This window comes from Lissotriton helveticus, chromosome 6 (genome assembly GCF_964261635.1).
Source record: "Lissotriton helveticus chromosome 6, aLisHel1.1, whole genome shotgun sequence".
Lineage (NCBI taxonomy): Eukaryota > Metazoa > Chordata > Amphibia > Caudata > Salamandridae > Lissotriton > Lissotriton helveticus.
The window spans coordinates 2,089,443,075-2,089,465,925 of record NC_136067.1 but is presented as its reverse complement, the minus strand read 5'-3'; the positions used below and the strand labels follow the sequence as shown (position 1 = coordinate 2,089,465,925).

Below are 22,851 nucleotides of genomic sequence, written 5' to 3'. Positions count from 1 at the left end.
GGCCCCAAACAATTGATACAGAGAAGTATCACAGGTGACAATCCTATTGTGGGGAATTATAAATGTGGCAACTGTAAAACGTGCCCACAAGCAAAAGAAGGTAGCGAACTGACATTTAATAAAGTAAAAATTACAGCAAAATCTATGACTAACTGTAAGACACAAAACGTAGTCTATTTAGTTTTTTGCCCATGAAACAAGGGATACGTAGGGGAAACCTCGCGAGCTATAGGCAAAAGAATAACTGAACATAAATCAGCAGTACGTACAAAAATGTTGAATGTGCCATTAGTAACCCACTATATAGAAAATGGACATTTACCAGAAGATATGCGTTGGTATGTCTTAGAAAATATACAAACCAGAACAGGACTCTGCCCTGATAAAATCAGAAAAAAACGAGAAGTATATTGGATTTTCATATTGGATACTATGGCAAATGGTTTAAACCTAGACATTCCATGGGAACATGCTATTATTTGAAACGTATATGCTAAATCCTTTACTTTTAATTTGGACTGTTTGTTGACCGACTGATATGCATGTATAAAAACTGAGTAAATTGTATATATACAATACATATCTACAGCCAAAGACTCTTTTCTGCTTCCTTGATTTGTAACATGGACAAATGTGTCTAAACTGAAATATATATTGTTCAGCCTTATTTATACAGATCCATCAGTATATAATATGGCCAATCCCACTGTCAATATGGCAGTAGAATGCTATTCGCTTCTCCCATGTGAGCCCCTTTTCAACTAATTTTAACTTGGGGGTTTGTTCCCTTTCTATTGCCATACAGACCAAAAATTCTGTAATAGTGAATGTATAATACACATAATTCGATATTTAAATCGTCTTTTTCTTTTACTGTGTCCTTTTATCATCTATCGTTAACTCGTATGTGTATATTGACTTATCGTTTATGGGAGTTTATGTATAAATAGATATCTGAGGTCTCTATATCCTCTCCCTTCTTGGCGACAAACTGTAGTCCGTTTTCTATATCTAGGCCATCACAGTGGTCTTGTTAGTATCGATATTACGGTGTTCACATTATATAAACCTCATGCCACCAACTTTCATTTCTTGTAGCCTATAATTATTTTACATTGATACAGGTAAATTAAATAATTACAGTGAAGCGATCTGTGAACAAATACCAGCGTTGTCGTTGTTTATATTGAGTCCGCTTTTTATATCTATTATTATTACAACTGCAAGGGATCTATGGGTCACGTCATTACCAATGCGACTCCGTCTCTGTGCTATTCCATCCCCACCGGTTCCCAATTATCTTTCCGGATAACTATATATAAAAGACCGCTTTAGAACCATCATTCGTTTTTCTACCCGAATGCGGCTGGCGGCTTTTGCAGTTTCATGAATCCCGGCTACATCGAAACGTCTCGACATCATCCAGGTAAGACTTGTAATATACATGTATACAGGCATATCTAGAAAGAGCGATCTAGAATTCTACTCTAAATCTAGCTCTTCTTATTATTTTTTACTCGCTGTTTCAGAATTTCATATTGAAGATAATGGCATCTACACATCAGGTTGGCCATTACTAAACATGTAGAAGTTCCCTTGAAAATACTCCGTTAAAGGTATATATTTATATGTATCCTCAAAATTTTCTCATTTTCAATTTTTTAAAGAAACTATATTTGTATCGCCCCAAAGTGCCAAAGGTAAAAATTAAGATCTACAATTTTCACTTTTCATTTACGTAGCTCCTCAAACATAAGAAGATAAATAATAAGATCATCGTCTGGACGTTGCCAGCCAGTAGTATATAGATGCAGACACGCCTACACACTGAACGCCACAAAAAAGATATACTGGTAATCCTTTTTGAATATAGTTTACTTATTATTGTTCAAAAAACAAATAAAAATTAGAAATGCCAGTTTCTCACTTAGTCACTATTCAATCATAGATACCGATTGTGGATACCTTGTAATACATCAAGAGAAAGAAGACAGTGCTTCAGTGGTTATAATGAAATTACGAAATCTATTGGCTAATATCACAGTAAGTCATCTCTTGACCTTACACATGGACTGCTCAGTCTTTTTATATCTCTACAATAGGATCACGTTACATCGATCTCCTATCTTTATACACAGATTTTATAATTCCATGAACAATTGAATCTGTGACGATCGAAGCAGACACCTTCCATGCCCTACGTATGTCACACATTATTGTGGAATTTTTAAAACAATATCTCTTCACTATATTATCAAAAGTAAGTGAAATTAAACAACTGTCTAACTCCATCGATAAATTGGAATATTTTTTAAATATAGACGTTTCCTGACATTCAACCCATTCAACCTAATTCTGTGCCCTTATGTATCATAACCATGCCCCCTGTCCACGTCGCCTCCCCTAACCACCCCATAACAAAACCCCTTCCCCCCATTTCTCCCTCCTCTTTGTCTCCCCTCTTTCCTTCCTTTCCCCCCCTTCCTTCCCTCCCCGCCCCCATGCCCCTCTCCAGATAAAGCAACAATATCAAGAATAAAAGAGAACGTGACATTTATCACATACGTCCATTAGCACTATAGATGTCATAAGTATAGTTACCATATTAGAAGTAAAAAATATTCGATCACATAACTGATAATAAATGTAGTTGTACATTCGTGAAAATTGCAAAACTGAACCTAGAAGAAATAGACAGTCACATATGTTTGGGAAATGTATACTTCTTTATTAGGATCCACTCCTTCTTTATAACTTTTTCTTTTCTTTTTCTCTCTAAATTCTCCTCTCTAAATATTTATTCATGTGCCCAACACTGATATCAATATAGCATGTAATGGAAGTGTCTTACTTAGAAATAGGTATACAACTATATTGCATGATGACAATCTCTGAATGTTTTTGTGGAGAAGAACGTGAATCACTAATCCGCAGATATACAAGTCATAAACAAATTGATAAGCATAAAGGAAATATATATAAATAAATGAAGTTTTGTTTAGTTCTAATAGTTAGTATCAATCCTAAATGGACTATAGAACAACCAGCTGGTATGTCGTGATTAAATATTCGTGATCATCAAGTTTTCTTCTTTTTTACATGAATGACCATACCTAGGGGTTTTATGTAAGTTAAATCATAAATGTGCAGAATGAATATATTTAATCCAAGTTTTTTGATATAAATCTTTCTCTTATTTTCTTTAGTGTTGTTAAAAGTGTTTTTTTGCAAATGACGGTCTACCTGATGAAGGCAGTGGCCGAAACGTGTGTAGTGGTCCAACCCACCACATTGCCAACTTCGATAGTCCTCTATACCAACTAGTCATTTGATGTGTCTTTTTTTGTTTGTCTCTCCTGTTTTATGAATGTTATTGAATATATTTATTGTAAATGACAAGAAAAATCTGAACTAACCATATATCAAAAGAAAAAATATGATAAAAATAATATGAAAATAGAAAATTATAAAAAAAATGCTGTTATAATTTTGTCATAATTTTACTATTCACTGTTATTTCTTCATATGATTAATTGCACTTTATTGATATGGAGTTTTGCCCCATAGGAAATGGCAGTCGATAAATAGTTTGTTTGCTACAGTTCTCTTTTCCAAAGGTTAATATTCCCTACGGGTAGTGAACGCATTATATGTAGGGGTCCCCTGTTTTCTCAAATATTATTCCTTTTCAAAGTCGCCAGTGTCATGAAACTAAGCACAGCTCCTCCCATCTCTCTGTTTTGGGTAGCGGAACTTTTTAATCTGTTTTGAACAGCAGAAGCAGTAAAAATTTAGCTGCCGGCACTGTCGGTTTTTGTTGATGCATTCTTCAGTTAAAAAAGAAGGAATGACAGTGTATTAGTTTATGTTTAAATATAGATACATAACATGCATCAGAGTTTGACTGTGGTCTCTGTATGAGAGCAGCTTCAGGAATCAGTTCATCCATATCTAGATACACGAGTTAGGAACATTTGTAGATTCTTCCACAATTTCCGCATCGTCAAAGTTATGTTTTGGTGGGTTTTCCTCATCAGAAGCATCACCGCTTAGGTCTACCTGAACACGTGAAATTAGCAGTGCACATCACACAACCTTACGGTTGATAACCGCAGACCGAGCTCTTCTCATAACCTTTGACCTCATAACCAGGATCTTTAAATATCGGGTGCTGCACTCCCCATTTGGCAATGGCAGCCTCAATCAATTGCAATAATTATCAATAGTATTCACACCACCATCAGAAAAAAGCATCTCAGAGAAGCTAGATCTCTTCATAGTGCAGATGGATCTCCCTCCCACAGCCAGAGACAGGCTTTAGATGGGACTGTCTCAAGACCTCCATTCATATCTACCTCTAGCTAAAAAAACTCACTTTTTATGCTGTCACTTCCTGTTCACATGGGCCATGAAAGATATGACTTCAAGATTATTACTTCGGGGTAAAGCCACATAGTAAGTGTGTTATTTACGAGACAGGATTTTGGGGCACACAGCCAAGGGCGGCGTCAGCTGGACTTCTGGGTCAGGGGACTTGGCTCAAAACTGGGGAAGAAATGGCTCCACAAACACACTCCGGACAGCCATGCAGACCACAAGGACCCCACTTGCAGACATCACCACCTCATCAGACTAGCCAAGAGATCCTCCTTCAAAGACCGCCTGGATAACAACGCACACGACAGCAAAGAGCTCTTCAGCATGGTAAAGGAACTCTCCCACCCCAGCGCCAACGACATACCACTCTCACAAGAACTGTGCGACTCACTAGCCCAATTCTTCCACCGCAAGATAGCCGACATCCACGACAGCTTCAACACCAAGATCGCCCCGACTATGCCAGACCCCACCTCCCCTGTTAAAACCACCAGCGCCAACCGCCTGACCTCCTGGGCCAACGTCAATGAAGATGTTCTCTGTCAGACCCATGCCCACACCGCGTATTCAACAAAGCAGACGCTGCCATCGAACCCCAACTACGGAAGTTCATCAACATCTCCTTCGATACAGCAAAATTCCTGGAAATCTGGAAGCACGCCGAAATCAACGCCCTCCTCAAGAAGCCCATGGCGGACCCCAAGGACCTCAAGAACTTCCGGCCCATCTCCCTGCTCCCGTTCCCAGCGAAGGTCATCGAGAAAATCGTCAACATGCAACTGACCCGCGGGGGGCGTGGCGAAGCAGGCCACGATGGCGGATGCGGTCTGCTGAGGCTCCGCAGCCGGGCGGCCCAGAAGATCCTTATAACTCGTCGACCCGGGGGAAACAAACACCCCCTGGACAGCAGAACTACAGTGACACCAGGGAGTGCCCGAAAATAGTGGCGTCTTATGAAGCAAAGGCCGATGCAGCCAATGACACCTGTCCCGGGGTCCGAAACCAACATGGCGGCCACCCGTCCCTAGCCAGGACTGACCTGCAGGACGCAGCCAGGCCGAACGATCCTCGGTAGCAGGTGCGCAGAAGGAGCGCTTGGGGTCTGAGCTGAGCCTGTTGTGGCCCCTGCGACTCCGGCCGCCACGGATTGCCATCAGTCCCATGCCAGCAGAAAGCCGTGCAGGATCGGAGGTCGGAGGCCATCGGCGATAAACCAGACAGCGGCGACGTCACGGTGCAGCAGTGCACCATCGATGGAAAAGTCGGGGACCCCATCCGACGGCCAGCGGGTGACAGACCCAGGGGCTGACTACCTGGAGACCCCGCTCTGACAGTCCTCCTGACAGCACGTTATTTCGCGCCAGAGACTGCCTGACCTTGATATGGCTCCCGCGGGGTAGAAATGCCTGTAATCAACTACCTACACTTCTTGACGCCTGGGAAAATGGCGATTTAAGAGGTGAGCGGCACGCAACATTGTCCCTGAGGCGCCCACAGTTCCGGACCACGGCCTGCCACAGCCTGACCTCAACATGGCAGCCAGGGTGCGGTGAATAAACCGGCACTGAGCAACTCCCATCTCTTTGACGCAGTGTGTCGGTCCCATCCCAAACAGGACTAGAGCTACCAGACCGTGAGTGTGCCCCGCAGCTGCCTTTCCCAACGGGTGCCAGATTGGGTATTACCGTGTGTTTTGGGGGGCCTCCCAATGTACTGGGTTGAGCGGCAGCCCGAGCAGGGAGCGGGCACTCCCTAGGTGGCACGACTGGCGAAGCGGGGAAGCGGGCCCCACTGGGGTGCTGGTAACATACAAGCACATTACGCCCCCTATAACAAAAGGGCCACAAGGAGAACAATCGATCCCCTGGGGCGCGCTACCGCTGCCCCGTCCCCACGATCAACTCTACAGCAGCAAGGAGGGACCAGCAGTATGGGAAAGCCAAGGGCAACCCAGCAGACGTCGGTCCCTGAAACAGCGCCAGAAGATCAGCCCCGCGCCAACACTCTGTCTAAAACACCAGCGACCCAGCCAGACCCCACCATCTCAGACAAACTAGACTGGGTTCTGGCACAGCCATTGAACTCTCTAGAGCATCAATGGAGGAGCGCCTGGGCACGCTCACCACGGACAACAATCTAATCCGCGACGATCATCGGAAACTAGCAGAAAAGGTGAGGGACGGAGAGAGATCCCTCGCTGATATACAGCCCGCCCTGACTACGCAACAGCGGACACTCCAAACAGCCCTGGGTCGTCTGACGAACGTGGAGGAACGCTTGGATGATTTGGAGGGGCGCTCTTGGCGCTGTAATGTACGCGTCCAGGGTCTACCGGAGGGCGTAGACGGAACACATCCCATCGAGTATGTTGAGGCCTGGGTTAAATCCTTCACTTCAACTAAAGAGCACACAGCGTTTTTCTCGATAGAACAAGCTCATCGAGTCCCAGCTCGTAGACCGCCACCCGGCAATGCACCTCGCCCACTGCTCGCAAAGTTCCTGCGTTTTCAAGATCGCCACGCGGTACTATGAGCCGCCAGACGTGCAGGTCCACTGCAAGTCGAAAACAAACATATCATGGTCTTTCCTGATTACGCCAAAGCAGTGCAAAAGCTCAGAGCATCCTTCCTGGAGGTGAAGCGGCACCTGCGGGCGAATGACATACAGTACTCTCTGCTGTTCCCGGCCCGCCTGAAAGTCCTTCATGCCGGCACCACACACTTCTTCTCCACTGCAGCAGATGCCTGCGAATGGGCGGACCTCCACTGTACAAAGGGACCGATTGCAGTCCTTCCGCAAAAACGTAGCCAAAGAGCACCGCGCAACAGGTGACACACTTTACAACCGACGCAAACACAAGAGCAACAGAACTGGAGGGAACCCACGAGAAGACACGAGATTGACTCGCCGGACCTGGAGCAGATCATGCGGGAACGTCGCAAAGCCCTCCAAGCTGTCACGGACCTGGGGGCTCCCCCCTCCGAGGAAGACATCTAGGGGATTCCCCACCTCTTCTCCTCGAGCAGTGGGGAGGACAGCAATGAAGCCCATCCCACAGGGGACTCTGTTACGCTGCCCCCGGCCACCCCACTGATTGACGATGCCCTGCACTGAACATACCAGAAGATGACATCCAAAAGTATGCCACCACCAACAGACTCTTGCGAAGCAGAAACTCCTGACGGGACGTTGCCTGCATAGTATGTTACTATAAGCTTGAGACATTGCACTCTTCAACGACAAGCAATACTCCTCCCAACGCCCTAGCGCGATCCCACCTCGCAGCCGCGAACTGCCACCCCTACGTATTGACAGTTCGCTCTTTTGTTCCATGAGCATAAGTTTGGACGTATCGAGCTTGCCGATATGCCCCAGGAATTGGGATTGTTTTCCCACACGGTTCTATGTTTTACTCCCCCTGTTATCTGGTCCCTTTCACCCCACAGGAGACATGAGCACCTGGGTCACCAGCACGTCGATATGGGGGCTTATGAGGGCTATTCATGAAGACAGCGTGACCAGGACACTCCACTCATCCACGCACCCAGCGGTTTGGATCTCGCAACACGGCGCAGGTAGAGTTTGTCTGGCTTCCCAATGCAGTGCGCAGATATCAGTATTCTCACCCTGAACACACAGGGTCTCCACACACCACGCAAGAGATACGCAACCTACGCTTACATTAAGCGCCAGCATGCACACATTGCGTTCCTGCAAGAAACGCATCTCACGGCGCCGGAGACAGACAAGTTGCGGTCCCGATGGCGGGCACTTTATGCGCCACGTCACACTCGGCATTCGCGCAAGGTGCACCGGTTTGGGTCCGCCCGGGCACTCCCTTTCAGGAAACATGTAGAGTGGTGGACAAGGAGTGTAGATATGCCTTCCTAGAAGGAATACTTGACGGACAACCAGTTTTACTAGGCAGCATATACGCACCCAACACTGAACAGGATAGTTTTTGGGACTCCCTCACGGGCGTGTTGGCCCAATTTACATCCCTCCCATGGATTTTAGGGGGCGACTATAATTGTGAACTCGATGTAACACTCGACAGATCTCACCCACCACCGCCACACTCCCCTGCTCTAGCACGGTCAGAATGCTTCCCCCGATGGGTCAATCACTGGGCGCTGGTGGACGCATGGAGAGCTCACCATCCCCTCACAAAGCTGTACTCGTTTCACTCCATTCCTCACAACTTGCGGACCCGATTAGATAGATTCTTGTGCACCCCATCCTTAATCCCTAAGGTCCAACATACTGATTATCTGGGCCGGGAAGTCTCAGACCACAATGCACACATATTGCACATTCGATGGCGCCCCCCGGTGCCCACCTGGCGCCTCCTACTGGACTGTCTCACTGACCACGTATTCCGACACGAGCATGCACAGAGTATCCAGGACTATTTCACATGCAATACAGGGTCCACCATCTCCAAACTAGTAGAATGGGATGCTTTCAAAGTAGTGACCCGGGGGACATGCATCAAGCAGGCAGTAGGGGTACGCCACACATTAGAGCAAACACTAGTAGACACGGAACGCAAACTGGCGACACTTACCAAGGAGGAGGATGCAGGGGCCGCGACGGTAGCCCGGGAGGCGGAGGCCGAAACGCAATACTCAACCGGCCTAGCTGACCTGCGCAAACATAACTTTCGGGCTTATGCTGCCCGGGTTCACAAGGAGCGGGACAAAACGGGCACGCTTCTGGCGTGGTTGGCGAAGCAAGACGTGGATACCAAGCCTATTACCGAGATTATAACCCCCGCGGGCATCTTAGTGCGCTCCCAATTAGAAATTTTAGATGCGTTCCAGCGACATGACAGCACCCTGACAAATTCTCGGCAAGAAGCCATAGGCCATTTCCTTGACCCGCTGCCAATTCCACACATTACAGATGCAAATAAGGCCTCGCTGGATATTAATATATCAGCGATGGACGTCTCTTGCGTGATACGCGCGCTAGCACAGAATAAGGCACCAGGCCTTGATGGACTGCCACTGGAGTACTATAGTACCTTCTCTGCCCTCTTGATCCCCCGGCTAACCGCCATGTTTCCGGATGCATTTGAAAGGAGAGAAATCCCGGGATCGCTCCGGGAATCGGTAATAGTGACCTTTCTTAAACCGCACCGGGACCCCCAACAATTGTCCTCCTACCGCCCCATTACGCTACTATCCGCCGACTGTAAGGTCTTGGGAAATATACTAGCAACTCGATATGAACAAATACTGCGCCCATTAGTTCACCCGGACCAATGTGGTTTAATCCCCGGCAGGAATAAATCCCAGAACATTAGGCAGTTGTTCCATGTCCAGGACCAAATAGGAGACACCTTTCCCCGTGCGGCCTGCATCATCCTCAACATTGAAGGCCTTCGATACTGTGACATGGCCATACCTATTTGCTGTCCTACAATGTACGGGAGTGGGCCCTACCCTGCTACAGTACACACGGCTGCTCTACACTACTCTCACATCACGGGTCAGGCTCAGTCGGTACATTTCATCTCCATTGCGGGTTGAACAGGGCACTAGACAGGGTTGCCCCCTGTAACCCTTGATCTTCGCCCTGGCAGTTGAGCCCCTAGCAATACACCTATGGGCGGAGGGAACCACCTGGGGCACCCATTGCGGACACGGTCCACTGCGTCTCTATGTATGCGGACGACCTCCAGCTATATATCTGAGATATTACTGAGGACTTGACTCCCATATGGACAGTCTTGTCGGAGTTTGCGGAAGGGTTGGGTCTTCAGGTAAACTGGGGCAAATCCACAGATTATCCCCTGCACCAGTCCCTTGAACCACGGGAGATACGAATAGGCCCGCAGCATCTGCGTTGGAACACGGGCGCACCCCGCTATCTCGGTGTCCGCCTCTACCACTCTCCCGCTGACATCTACGAGGGCAATCATTGAAAGGTGCTAGCTGGACTTAGGTCATCGGTGGGCTTCTGGAGGAATCTCCTGTTGGCCGGGTGGCTATAGCCAAGATGATCATGGTTCCCCGACTATTATATTTTTTTACAAATTTGCCACTTATCCCACCCGGAGGGTTCTTCCGCAAATTAGATAGGCTCCTCCGTGCACTCGTGTTGGGGACTGGTCACCACCGCATAGCCCTCAACAAACTGCAGCTACCCACCACTCAGGGGGGTCTGTGCGCCCCTGCTTTCGAGTCGTATTTCCTGGCAGCGCAGCTTCAGTGGCTGACATATTGGACGGCGGGCAGACATATTGAGGAGACCTGCACAATTCGAGGTCCCGTCCCCGTCCCAGAACTCCAGCGCCTACTGCTCCCCGGCACCAAACCTCGCCGGACATACCCGTTGCAGGTGTCAGTTGCTCGTAGGTGCCTGCAACGGATCCACCGCATCGCAGCGGAGACCCCCTGCTATTACCTGCGACTGCTGCTAGTTGTCTGGCAGAAAGGGGACTCTTATTTTACACAAGCCATGCTACGGATATGGAGAGAGTCCGAGATAATGGAAGCGGAGGGGTTGTTCACGGAGGGGCAACTTCGTCCGTATGTGCAACTCATGGAGGATTACGACCTCCCCCAGGGACAGTTTTTAATACACCGACAACTCGTGGACAGTTTCCGCACACATTGTGATCTTGCAATCGCTGAGCCAGCAACACACCCAGCAATTCACTCCATACTTTATATGGGCATAGGCCGACACCTCGTCACATGGCAATATAGGTCAATACGAGAGCTTACACACAAGCCACTACATGCTCTGAGGGCCACATGGAAGGACGAGGTTGGGCTACAATTACACAATAAGGAATGGGATAGAGCGCTGGAATTTCCTGAGAAAGTGTCCAGAAACGCGAGGTTCAAAAATACACAGTACTACATCCTACATAGAGCGCACCAAACGCCGGCGCACCTCCAACAATTCTATCCCGATACTCAGTTCCTATGTCCCAGATGTCACTCCTCAGATGCGCACTTCCAACACATTTTCTGGAGCTGCCCCGCTCTACAGTCATATTGGTTTTTCATACTCGACTCTATCAGCACACTCACGGAGCTCACAGGACTAAACTCCGGGGAAGGGGTAGCATTGGGAATATTCCGTAGGCCAAAAACACACAAAGTGCAGATCCGGTTGCGGCTCTATCCCTGCTCTTAGCCAAGAGAAGCATCGCAATGCACTGGCGAACAACCTTGGGACCCCCTTTGGAGGCATGGGTGGGTGCGACACAGAAATGGGCGGCGGCGGAGGAGGAAACCCTGAGAGAGGAAGAGGCAAAAGGTCACCGCAAACACCCTATATCCCTAGAGTAGGGCCTTGTTGTCACATCAGTTTAAACCAGCGCATAGACGCGCTACCCCCAGCGCCTCCCAGAGTGACCCGATGGTCCCAATTGCACCAACACCATGATGGGGCTTATGTATAATTTAGTCCTCTGGTACCGCCCCTCCCCCCCTTTTCCCCGCACCCGAAGCCTTAACAACAGTAGTACAGACGCGCCAGAACTCGCGGTTTTTTCTGTCACACCTGACAACACTCCCCAATGACTAATCTTTGTGAGCACTGTAAACCCCTACTGATTAGCGAATAGCTGATGCACCCCTGCATATCCTTCATGATCCTTCTGCCCTGACTCTGTCTCTGACCCCTCCCCCTGGCTTGTTTTAGTTTCCTTTTATTTCGCCTCTCCTCCCACACAAGGTTCTCTGTGTATCTCCCCCAGTTTCCCCTTGAACTCACAATGCGACAATGACAGATGGACTGAAGCCCACAATGTTACTATTCTGTGTAAACAGTTTACTTTCCAATTGCATATGTATACCAATGTAACGCAACCAGTTGCATTATGATGTACTGTGAGAACTTTTTTAAAAAGGTTATTAAAAATATTTAAAGAAGAAAAAAACATGCAACTGACCCGCCTCCTCGTAGACAACAACATCTTGGACCCATCCCAGTCCGGATTCAGACACAACCACAGCACCGAGATGACCCTCATTGCCGCCATAGACGACATCAGACGCCAACTAGACAACAGCAAAACATCAGCCCTCAACCTCCTGGACCTGTCAGCCGCCTTCGACATGGTCTGCCATCGCATGCTAAAAACACGCCTCCTATAAGCCAGCATCCAAGAGAAGGCTGGACTGGACCGCGTCCTTCCTTCATGGTAGAACCCAGAGCGTCCGACACCCGCCCTTCCGTTTCGAGGCCACCGACATCATCTGCGGCGTCCCCCAGGGCTCATCCCTCAGCCCGACACGGTTCAATGTCTACATGGCACCCCTCGCACAAGTGGCCCGCCATTATGACCTCAACATCATTTCCTACGCCGACGACACCCAACTCATCCTCTCCCTCACCAAGCACCCACACACCGCAAAAAACAACCTCCACGAGAGAATGTAGGCTGTCGCCAGCTGGATGAAGAACAGCCGTCTGAAGCTGAACTCGGACAAGACAGAGGTACTCATCCTCGGACCCACCCCCTCAGCCTGGGGCAACTCCTGGTGGCCTACTACACTGGGAGCAGCACCGGCACCCACCGACCATGCACGCAACCTAGAATTCATCCTCAACTCCTCCCTCTCCATGTCTAAACAGGTCAACGCCATCTCCTCCTCATGCTATAATACCCTCCGCATGCTACGCAGGATCTACAAGTGGATCCCAACCGAAACAAGAAGAACGGTGACACAGGCCCTAGTCAGCAGCAGACTGGAGTACGGCAACACACTCTATGCAGGAATCCCAGCCAAACACCTACGACGACTACAATGCATCCAAAACGCCTCCGCCCAACTGATCGTTAACGTCCCTCAATGCAGCCACATCACCCCCATCTGAGAGACCTACACTGGCTCCCCGTCGACAAAAGGATACCTTCAAGCTCCTCACCCACGCACACAAAGCACTTCACAACGCCGGACCAGCCTACCTGAACAGCAGACTCAGCTTCTACACCCCCACCTGCCAGCTCCGCTCCACCAGCCTTGCCCTCGCCCTCGCCCTCGCCGCTGTCCCCCGCATCCAACGAACAACCTCCGGTGGCAGATCCTACTCCTACATTGCCGCCAAGACCTGGAACACCCTCCCTACCCACCTACGGCAGACCCAAGACGTACTCACCTTCAGAAGCCTCCTCAAGACCTGGCTCTTCGAGCAGTAGCGGCACCCCTACCCCTCAGTGCCTTGAGACCCTCACGGGTAGGTAGCGCACTTTACAAGTAGATTGATTGATTGATTGATTGAGACATCATTTCCCAGTCACATGGACTAAAAGTGACTTTACTACCATGACGGGCAGGGATCGGGCAGGGACAACATCATTTCTGTCTTAGGGACAATTGATGACTTAATTTCCAGAGAAGCAATACTGGGTCAGGAGTCACAGGTGACATCACTTCTTAGTCACATGGGATGGAAATGACATCATTATCTGGGAGAGACTTTTGGGGCACCGCTTATATTATACACGCCATGCCTAGTTTTTGAGTTTGAATAAAGTTACCCCACTTTTCTTCCTAGGTTCATACCATGACAGTATAGTGGTACATGATATTCTGGATTACGTTTTTTCATGTGTTGATATAAAAGCTCAATATTTTGGATATAAACCTCCAAAATTCAATAGGTTTCAGAGGTGGTCCTCTAAGGAGAGGGACTTACAACCAATTCCAAAATTCCTTTTTGGCAGAAATAAGTTGTAAGTTCCCATAAACATATAACATGTTTGGTAGAAACATTGGACAAGAGAAATAACATAAGTTATCCATTCTGCATGTTCAACCTTCGTGGCAATGACCAGTTCCAATTAAAATCACACCAGAACCACATTACCAGAATATCATACAAGAAAGCAACTAGATAGTAAGAACGTTGTATCCCAGAAGTATCTTCCTGGTTGCTTCTCAGTGTGCCCAGTGCCAGGGTTACTCATTTGTCTGTACTGTTCCTCATTCATGCCAGAGCAGCCAATGTGCCAGTAGAATTGAGACATGTGGCATATCACTTGTGTGCTTAGGGTGGCTGTTTCGTTTAGGCAGACCATGATACAGTATCTCACCTTTACCAAAGGTGTCCTTAGGTCAGAGCTGTGCTTTTGGTTGTGATACTTCATGCGAGCTGGCTCTTGAGTCCAGGGGCAAAGCTACCATTAGTGCAGCAGGTGCAGTGAGGTGTCCCATGAACCCTGTTAGTTGCTGTATTTTGCTACACAAACTACAGTGAAATGGGATATTATCCCTGACTGCATCTGGGCCCAAGCCATCCTTTCCATGCTACTGCACGTGTCAGGTGTGCAGTTCACAAATACAAGGCTGCATGCGTCTGAAATTATATTTTTGTGGCAACAACGTTCTTGTGTTTGTGTTGTGTTGCAGTTCTTCTCATGTCCAAGGGATGCTTAGTGTGCTTGGTGAACCTTTGCTATGGCTGGCCTAGATCATATTGCTTCCAGCTCCAGGCTTCTGTACATGACAGGACTGCACTTGAACCAATATACTGTATTGCAAGGGCTCCTGTCTCTACCATGGCTGGACTTGTGCAACAAGTGTCCTTTGTCAAGGGCTGCTGTATTTGTCAGGGCTCTGCTGTGCCTCAGAATTTCCATTGGGCCCGGGCAGATTTTCACTGTGAGGGTGCAAAATGTGTGTCATTTGGTTTCCAGCATTTACTTGAAATTCAAAATCTGGGATTTGGCACAACATGTTTGCTTGCACAATTTTAGCCTAGAACGGCATGAAATCATGTGGTGTGGCATAATAACATAATTTCTGGAATTCATATAGCAAACTTAACACAAAAGTACTGACATTAAACAAAATTATACTAGTGTAACTAAAATATCACACGGGCCCACTTTTCACAAGGACCAGCGCATTCATAATAATTTTATTTTCTTTAGTGCTCGCCACTACTATTTCTCTGTTTCAATGCACTATAACTAACACACCTACAATAGCCCAGATGAATACTAAGGTAGGGTTAAATAACTATAGTAGAATAAACAAAAAGCATAAGACAGAACAAGGTAGGCATCTCAGATCATGTTTACAGGGACCTAAAACTAAATCTAGGAATGGTAATATCACGTTGATGTCCCTAGAGCTATTGTTAGTGACAAGTTGTACAGCTGGTAAATGGTTTTTCCTAATGGCCTCAAAGTTGAATTTGTGGTAAAAGATGAGCAAGAACGGGCAGAAACTCAAGATATTAATTTGTATAGAGCAAGGAGAGGTGATAAAACTGAGCAGGACAATATCCTGATATTTTCACCTAACAGTAGATCACTGTAGGTGAAATCAATCAGTGTAGTGTTGATGTAAAACTATATGGGCTTTGAAGGCATTACATGAAAATCAAGATATTAGAGTTCATGCTTGACTGTTTAACATGTCCATGTGACTATACTTTTTAACATGCCAATGAATGCCTGTTGTGGCAGTAATGTTGGGATTCTGCTCGTTACTGCAAAGGTTTAAAAGGTAAAATCATGAAAAAGATTTTGAAAAAGCAGTGGGTTCTCTGATTGATGTTTCTACATGACCAGCAGTAGTATCCCGTAAGGCTTTAGAAATGCCCCGGTGATGATGGCGATGATGGTCCATTTTTGTTCCCGGCTCCTCTGAGTGGCAGGCACCAGATGCTGCTCTTTTCTCCAGATGTGCCCCTGCAAGATTTGCTAGTTCCGGGACCAAAGTTGCTCTATCTTCCAGGGAGTCTCTGGTGCTAGGGGCATTCAATGTGCTATAGCATCTTATGTACCAAACCTGCTCTATGCGCCTGGCATTCTCTGGTGAACGGGGCGTTCTACGTGCCACACCATCTGATGTACTAACCCTGCTTTATGTGCCAGGCAGGTTATAGGGCATGGGACATTCTACGTGCCACACCATCCGATGTATAAACGCATGACTATGTGCCAAGCCGTCTCTGGGGCATTGGGCATTGTGTGTACCACACCATCTGATACACTAATCCTTCTACATATGCCAGGCAGTCTCTGGTGCCTGCGGCATTCTATGTGCCAAACCATATGATTTACCAACCCTGCTCTATGTGCCAGACAGGTTATAGGGCATGGGGCGTTCTATGTGCCATACCATCTGATGTGCCAACCCAGCTCTATGTGCCAGGCAGTCTCCATTGCCTGTGGTCCCATGCAATCACCATCCTGACTCACTATCTGGAAGCAAATTAGACTCTGGACGGATCACAAAATGGCTTCCAGTCCAGACACAGCACGGAATCTGCCCTACTGGCAGTAACAGAGCAGTTGCCAGCTGTGCTGGATGAAGGTAACACCTCGGCATTGATTTTACTTGACCTCAGTGCAGCCTTTGATAATGTCTCCCATGAGATCTTACTTCAAGGGCTGGGGGAGATTGGGGTCAAACGCAAGGCTCCAGCCTGGTTTGCATCTTTCCTGACTGAGCACACCTTTCAGATCCACACCCCTCTCTATCGATCCCATGTCTGCCCCCTCAGCTGTGGTGTCCCGTAAGGCTCTGCCCTGAGCCCCATGCTGTTTAACGTATATGTCCGCCCATTGGCCCTCTTGGCGAAAGCACGGAACATCAAGATGGTATCATACGCTGATGATACCCAGCTGGTGTTTATCTTTTCTAACAATGTTAAACAGGATCAAGTGAAATTCCAAGAGGACCTTCTGGCCATCTCAGACTGGATGGCAGACAACTGCCCATAATTGAACTCTACCAAGTCTAAGGTGCTCTTGGTAGGTAGGGATATCCATCCATGGGACAATCAATCATGGCCAAAAGCTACAGGCACTCGTCCGTAACCAAAGATGGCAGTAAAGAACTTAGGGGTCCTTATGGACAATACCCTCTCATTCCAGAACTAAGTGAAAAAAGTGAGGTCACTTGTGTCAGCCTCTTACGCGGTCTGAAACCCATCCTGAGATTCTTTGATGCATCTATCCGCCAAACAATTGTCCAATCAATTGTGCTGTCCCGTCTGGACTACTGTAATGGGCTCCTACTTGGAGTTAATGAAGCGGTCATCAAAAGACTCCCACGGGCACAGAATACAGCAGCACGTACCCTTTTCGCCCTACCCAAGCACTGTCATGCTTCGCATCTCTTCCGCCGTCTCCACTGGCAGCCGATTGAACAGAGAGTCCAGTTGAAGACTCTTTGCAACACGCAAAGGATCTTACATTGCCAAGCCCCTCAAATCCTGCAAGCGCTCTGCTCTTAATACGTTCCAGGGTGGGCTCTGCGCTCTGCCAATCTGCACATGGCTAGTCTTCCAAGAGTGGCGGGCAAAGAGCGGGTGGGCGCTCCTTTAAGGCATTCGCCCCCGCCCTATGGAATGAAGCCCCTCTTGCTGTGCAGAGCACACAAGATCATTGGGCATTTAGGAAATTAATTACACCCTGGCTTTTTTCTTCCACTTAGCTGATTCGCTCTGAACCCCTTGTCTGCTACTGTTGGGATACCCCGATGTTGGGGCTGCCATGCGCTTTATAAATCCTCCTAACATAACATAACATGCCAACTCCTATACCATCTGATGTACCAACACTGCTCCATGTGCCAGGCAGTCTCTGGTGCTCGAGGTGTTCTATGTTTCATAGCATCTGATGTACCAACCCTGCTCTATATGCCAGGCAGTCTCTGGGAAATGGGCTTTCCAAGACCTCTACCATCGGATGTACTAACCTTGCTCTATATGCCAGGCAGTCTCTGGTGCCAGCGGCATTCCAAGCCACATACCATCTGATGTACCAACCGTGCTTCATGTGCCAGGCAGTCTCTGGTGCCCGGGGTGTTCCATGTTTCATACCATCTGATGTACCAACCCTGCTCTATATGCCAGGCAGTCTCTGGGAAATGGGCATTCGAAGCCCCATACCATCTGATGTACTAGCCCTGCTCTATGTGCCAGGTCTGCTCTTCATTTAGAGATGCTTTGAATCACAGGGACCCTTGCCCTTCTGGGGCTCTGTTTACCTGGCATCATCCTATGCCAGGGCTGTATTGTGCGCCATCACTGCTCTAACTGCACAAACATCTCTTGTGAAAAGAATGCTCTAGTGCCAGGGATGTTGAATGTTATTGCTGATTTCATGCCAAGATCATTCTTCTACCAGTCCGCTAAATGAGCAACTGGTGCTCTTATTCATGAGTATTTTTTTCTAAAACTATGTTTTAAAAATGTTGAGAAAATTAGGATTTCTTTTAAAGCAGTTTAAGCTAACTAATTAAAATAGAACAGGCTAAAGAATTTAAGCTAAAATAGCTCAAAGCATGTTGGCTTGGAGAACCTGCTCTATGGTATCTTTATTTTACTTGCTCAAGGAATTTCCAGCACCAAAAGCCTCTGCCCACGCACTCCTCCATTACACTCCTTGTTTCAGGGGGGTGTGAATAAGTTTTACATAATATGGCTGTGCTGCATTCAGTGCGGGCACTGGTAGAACAAGTGATTAGAGAGAACATTGTACCAGAGCCCTTCTTCTCCCCCCATGTTACATTCATGATTGATTTGTTTGTGGTGACTCCAAACCCTGAAAGTCCTTGTGCCACACACAAGTCAAGCCTCCACCCCTGTCAAAGCCTGGGCAAGGCTGATTTGGTGAAATTCCTTTATAATAGTGCCCACAAGGGGAAAATATGCTATTGAGCACTTGGTTTTTACATTGGATGTTTGTCTTCAAACTGCCAAGTAAGAATCTTTTCCCTTTTTGATCTCATGTATAAAATATGTGCATTAGTAAAGCTGTCATTGGTTTGGTTGTTTTACTTATATTGAAATTTGATTTATGTGTTCCAGGAGTGGATGAGAGAGGAAGATGCACAAACTATGAAATCTCCTTTAGCCGATTGGGCTTATTCCTGTTGCAATCATATTTGAAAATATTTTAGATTTGTGCCCTAACCTGTTTCTCTATTGAGAAAGTGATGTCATACATGCAGGAATCATACGTACAGCAACATGAGGCTGATCTTGGCAATTAGCCTTTGGCAAGTGACACTTTAACTTCAACCTCTTCCAGTAGGCTGCCTTGTAATAGGACTGAGGAGACAAATGAAGCCTCCAAAATGATAGCGCCCTGCAAAAATACATCTGCAGAATCTCTTATCAATTTGATCCACTGGCCATTGCTAAGGACACTATCCACTATCTGAAGTATCAACTCAGCTTCACCTTCCAAGAAAAATGTGAGAACCAAGCACCTGTTGTCTTTGGTTTGTGTGAATTGTTTTGGCTCTTCTGAACCCTTATTTAGTACTAGGGTTGGACTGGCCCACTGGGGAAACAGGCAGTGCCTGATGGGCTAGTCTGACAGACCATTGTGTGTGGTTGTTTTTTGGGTGTCTGTGGACCACTTTTTATTGTTCACTTCTCAGGTATTGAGCAAATATTGCCTTCAGCAAGTTCAAATCCATGCAGTCTTCCATACCTTGCAAAACTGCTTATACAGCAAGTTCAAAACTGCCCAATTAACAAACATTGGACGTTTATTATCTACTTAATTCACTATTGAGAGGCCACTTTTAATTTGGTGGCCCAGGCCTATTTACTGTTCCAGCTGGACCCTGTTTAACCCCATGAGATAGTGTCTGTCTATGACATAGAGCCGGATTTAGATGTTGGCGGATGGGTTACTCTGTCACAGTGGCGACGCTTAACCCGTCCACCAAAATATAAAACCCATTATATCCTATGGCATTTAGATTTAGGTGGACGGGATATCCATCAATGTTGTGATAGAGTAACCTGTCCGCCAAGATCTAACTCAGGCCTTAGTGTTTGTTCGATTTTAAGTAAGATTATGAATATTAAAACACTGTCTTCACTACCTTGAAATCATAATGGTTCACCCCATGGAGTAAAGGTTGTCTCTGTGGCAGTAGATAGTACATGTAATTTTGCTTCTTCAAATTAACTGTCAGCAGAATCCTATCTAGAGCACCAGTTGTGCTACCACTTTTCCTTTGAGGTTCACCCTCCCCCATTCTGAAATGAGATTCAGTTCCCGGCCCCAATGAAGTAATTATAGCTTTAGGTATTCATCCACATAGTAACCTAGCCAGTCAAACATGAAGTTTATTTAGACCATTAAGTCTTTAAACCCATAAAACATTGCCCTTTACAATAAATCTTAAAATGTGCTCAATTCATCATAACTTCCAATTGAATTATCCAATTTCCAAGAACTGTTTCCCTAGTTTACTGTAATACATACACACATCTATAAAATGACATCACATTTTTAAAAACAATACACATTTCTATTATAGATAAGATAAGGCTTTGTCTATAAAGGAAGCTATCCTAACTTCCATCATATCTCTCAGCCATCCGTTACCTTTTCCATGGAAAACCTTTTTGCGGCCTCCATGTACTTTGGCAATGGCTACTGAAATTTCAAGATTTGTCATATCAGTGAGACGTTCAATTGCTTGTGCACGTGAAACGGTCCCCTATTTTAAACAAATTGGTTGTAAAAACTGTTTCCGCAAGTCTTTCACTTTTGAGCAGTCCACTAAAAGGTGTAAATTATCGCATTTTGTGCCCAGCATACATTTACATTTACCATCGGGTTGCCTCATTTCTGCTTTTCCTTTCCCGTTAATCATACCAAAATTAAAACCAAGTCTCAATCTAAAAACATTCGATCTAAGCCATTTATTGGGTAATATGTCCAAATAGGGGAACCACATTTCTTTTTCTCAACTAGCTATCATAAATTTCACTGACTCTTTCTTTCTCAAATACACCATGTCTTCCATCTTAGACAATTCATTCCCTAGAGGTCTGAGTTCGCTCTTTGTTACATCTACTTGTAGGGTCTCACGATCAATTCTCACATTTAACTTTTCACAAACTAGATACAATTTCTTCCTGACCTCTTTTACCCACTATTGACCTATTTTGCCAATCTCCTGACCTCTTTTGCTGATAGTAACTTAAAACATCACCTTAGCAGAAAAGTGCAGCTTTTACTTGTGGCTTGCAAAAGTTAGATTGCAGGTATAAAAATTCCCAAATAACACTTTAAGGGTTTGAATACAAGTCAGCCCGGTTGGATGCAATGACTATCATCTCTGATAAAAATTTGAGACCAAGGTGTTTCTGAGGAATGATGTGGATTTTGTTGCTCACCACAATACAATCCTTTTGGAATTTGACTGGCTGAAATTTAACTGCAAGTGCAGTTTTTATCCTTCTGGTAATTACCGGGTTTAGTAACATAGCAATTCATTCACAAACAGGAATTGCAATTGCACAAAGAACTCTATTTTACGGTAATCACGCCCTAAGAGCTAGCTTAGTAGAGGCAGCTCCTCCGCAATTGTGGAGGAGCATCACCCCACTGTCCCAGAGACAGCAGGTGGAAATAAAACGGTATACTATAATCGTTTTATTTTTCATTTACCGGCTTTGAGCCAGCATTTGCAGGGAGGGGAAAGGCCAGGGTGTTCGAAGGGAGAAGGAGGACTGGTTTGTGCACTTATAAATGTGCATGTGTGTTTCTCTGCCAGAAAAACACACTTGCGCAGTTAGATTTCGCCAATCGGGCTGTATTGAACAGCCGGGTTTAAGAAACAGCCCAGACTCCCTGTCCTGAGTGGAGAATCAAATCAGCCCACTCAGGCCAATCTCTGTGTTGCTCTCAAAGCTCTCAACTCAGGAGTTAGAGAATCAAACTAAGCTGAACCTTGTTAGCACAGTTCTTTCATAGCACCTTAGAGTGCCTAAATATTTACAACATTTATAGTAAAGGATAGAAAGACTATCTTAAATTATAAACTCTCAATACTTTATAAAAGAGTTTATAAAAGACTTTAGTTTATTGTGTTAAGAGGGATGTTCTTGCATGATATTAGATACATGACATCTCATATGATGTCATTTATGAGAACACTGTCATGGTACAGTGATAAGTTATATTTAATGTAGTATGGCTAGCGAGTTGACAACATTGTCCGCGGAGGTGCGCCATGCAGACTGATATGAAGGTGGTACATAAATTATAAACTTACGGTATAACTGCCACTTCAGAATGTCAAATGTTTTTGTAGTTCACGTTGGGGCATATAGAAAGAATAGATATAACTAAGTTTTCACATTAGGTTGTTTCACTCAATTTCAAAGTGTTTTTTATAAATAAAAATGTGCTTTAAATCATTGAGTGAAATGTTGTCAGGTAGAGTGTTGTTAAGTGAAGTGTCGTAGATTACTTTGAAGGAGACTGTTGTAGAGTGTATTGTTGTAAAGTGGAGTGTCGTAGAGTGGAATAAAGAGGAGTGGGGTACAGTGTTATGGAGTAACATATAGTTAAGTGGCATCAAGTGGAGTAGCATGGTGCATCGTAGAGTGGAGTAACGTAGAGTGGAGTGGTGTGTCATAGATTAGAATGGCTGGTGGTAGAGTAGAGTTGAGTGTTGTAGAGTGTTGCGGCATGTCACCGTGTGGAGGGATGTGTCCTAGATTGGATGGGAG

At 46.1% G+C, this 22,851-nt stretch overlaps 1 long non-coding RNA gene across 1 annotated transcript; it reads left to right on the top strand.

Annotated features, from left to right (window-relative positions):
- Window positions 1–1,275: 1,275 nt before the first annotated feature.
- LOC144762058 (uncharacterized) lies at window positions 1,276–3,471 on the top strand. Its single transcript, XR_013596034.1, has 6 exons — window positions 1,276–1,426; window positions 1,530–1,616; window positions 1,743–1,853; window positions 1,949–2,043; window positions 2,139–2,260; window positions 3,207–3,471. It is a non-coding gene; the product is annotated as an uncharacterized LOC144762058 (long non-coding RNA).
- The last annotated feature ends 19,380 nt before the right edge of the window (window positions 3,472–22,851 follow it).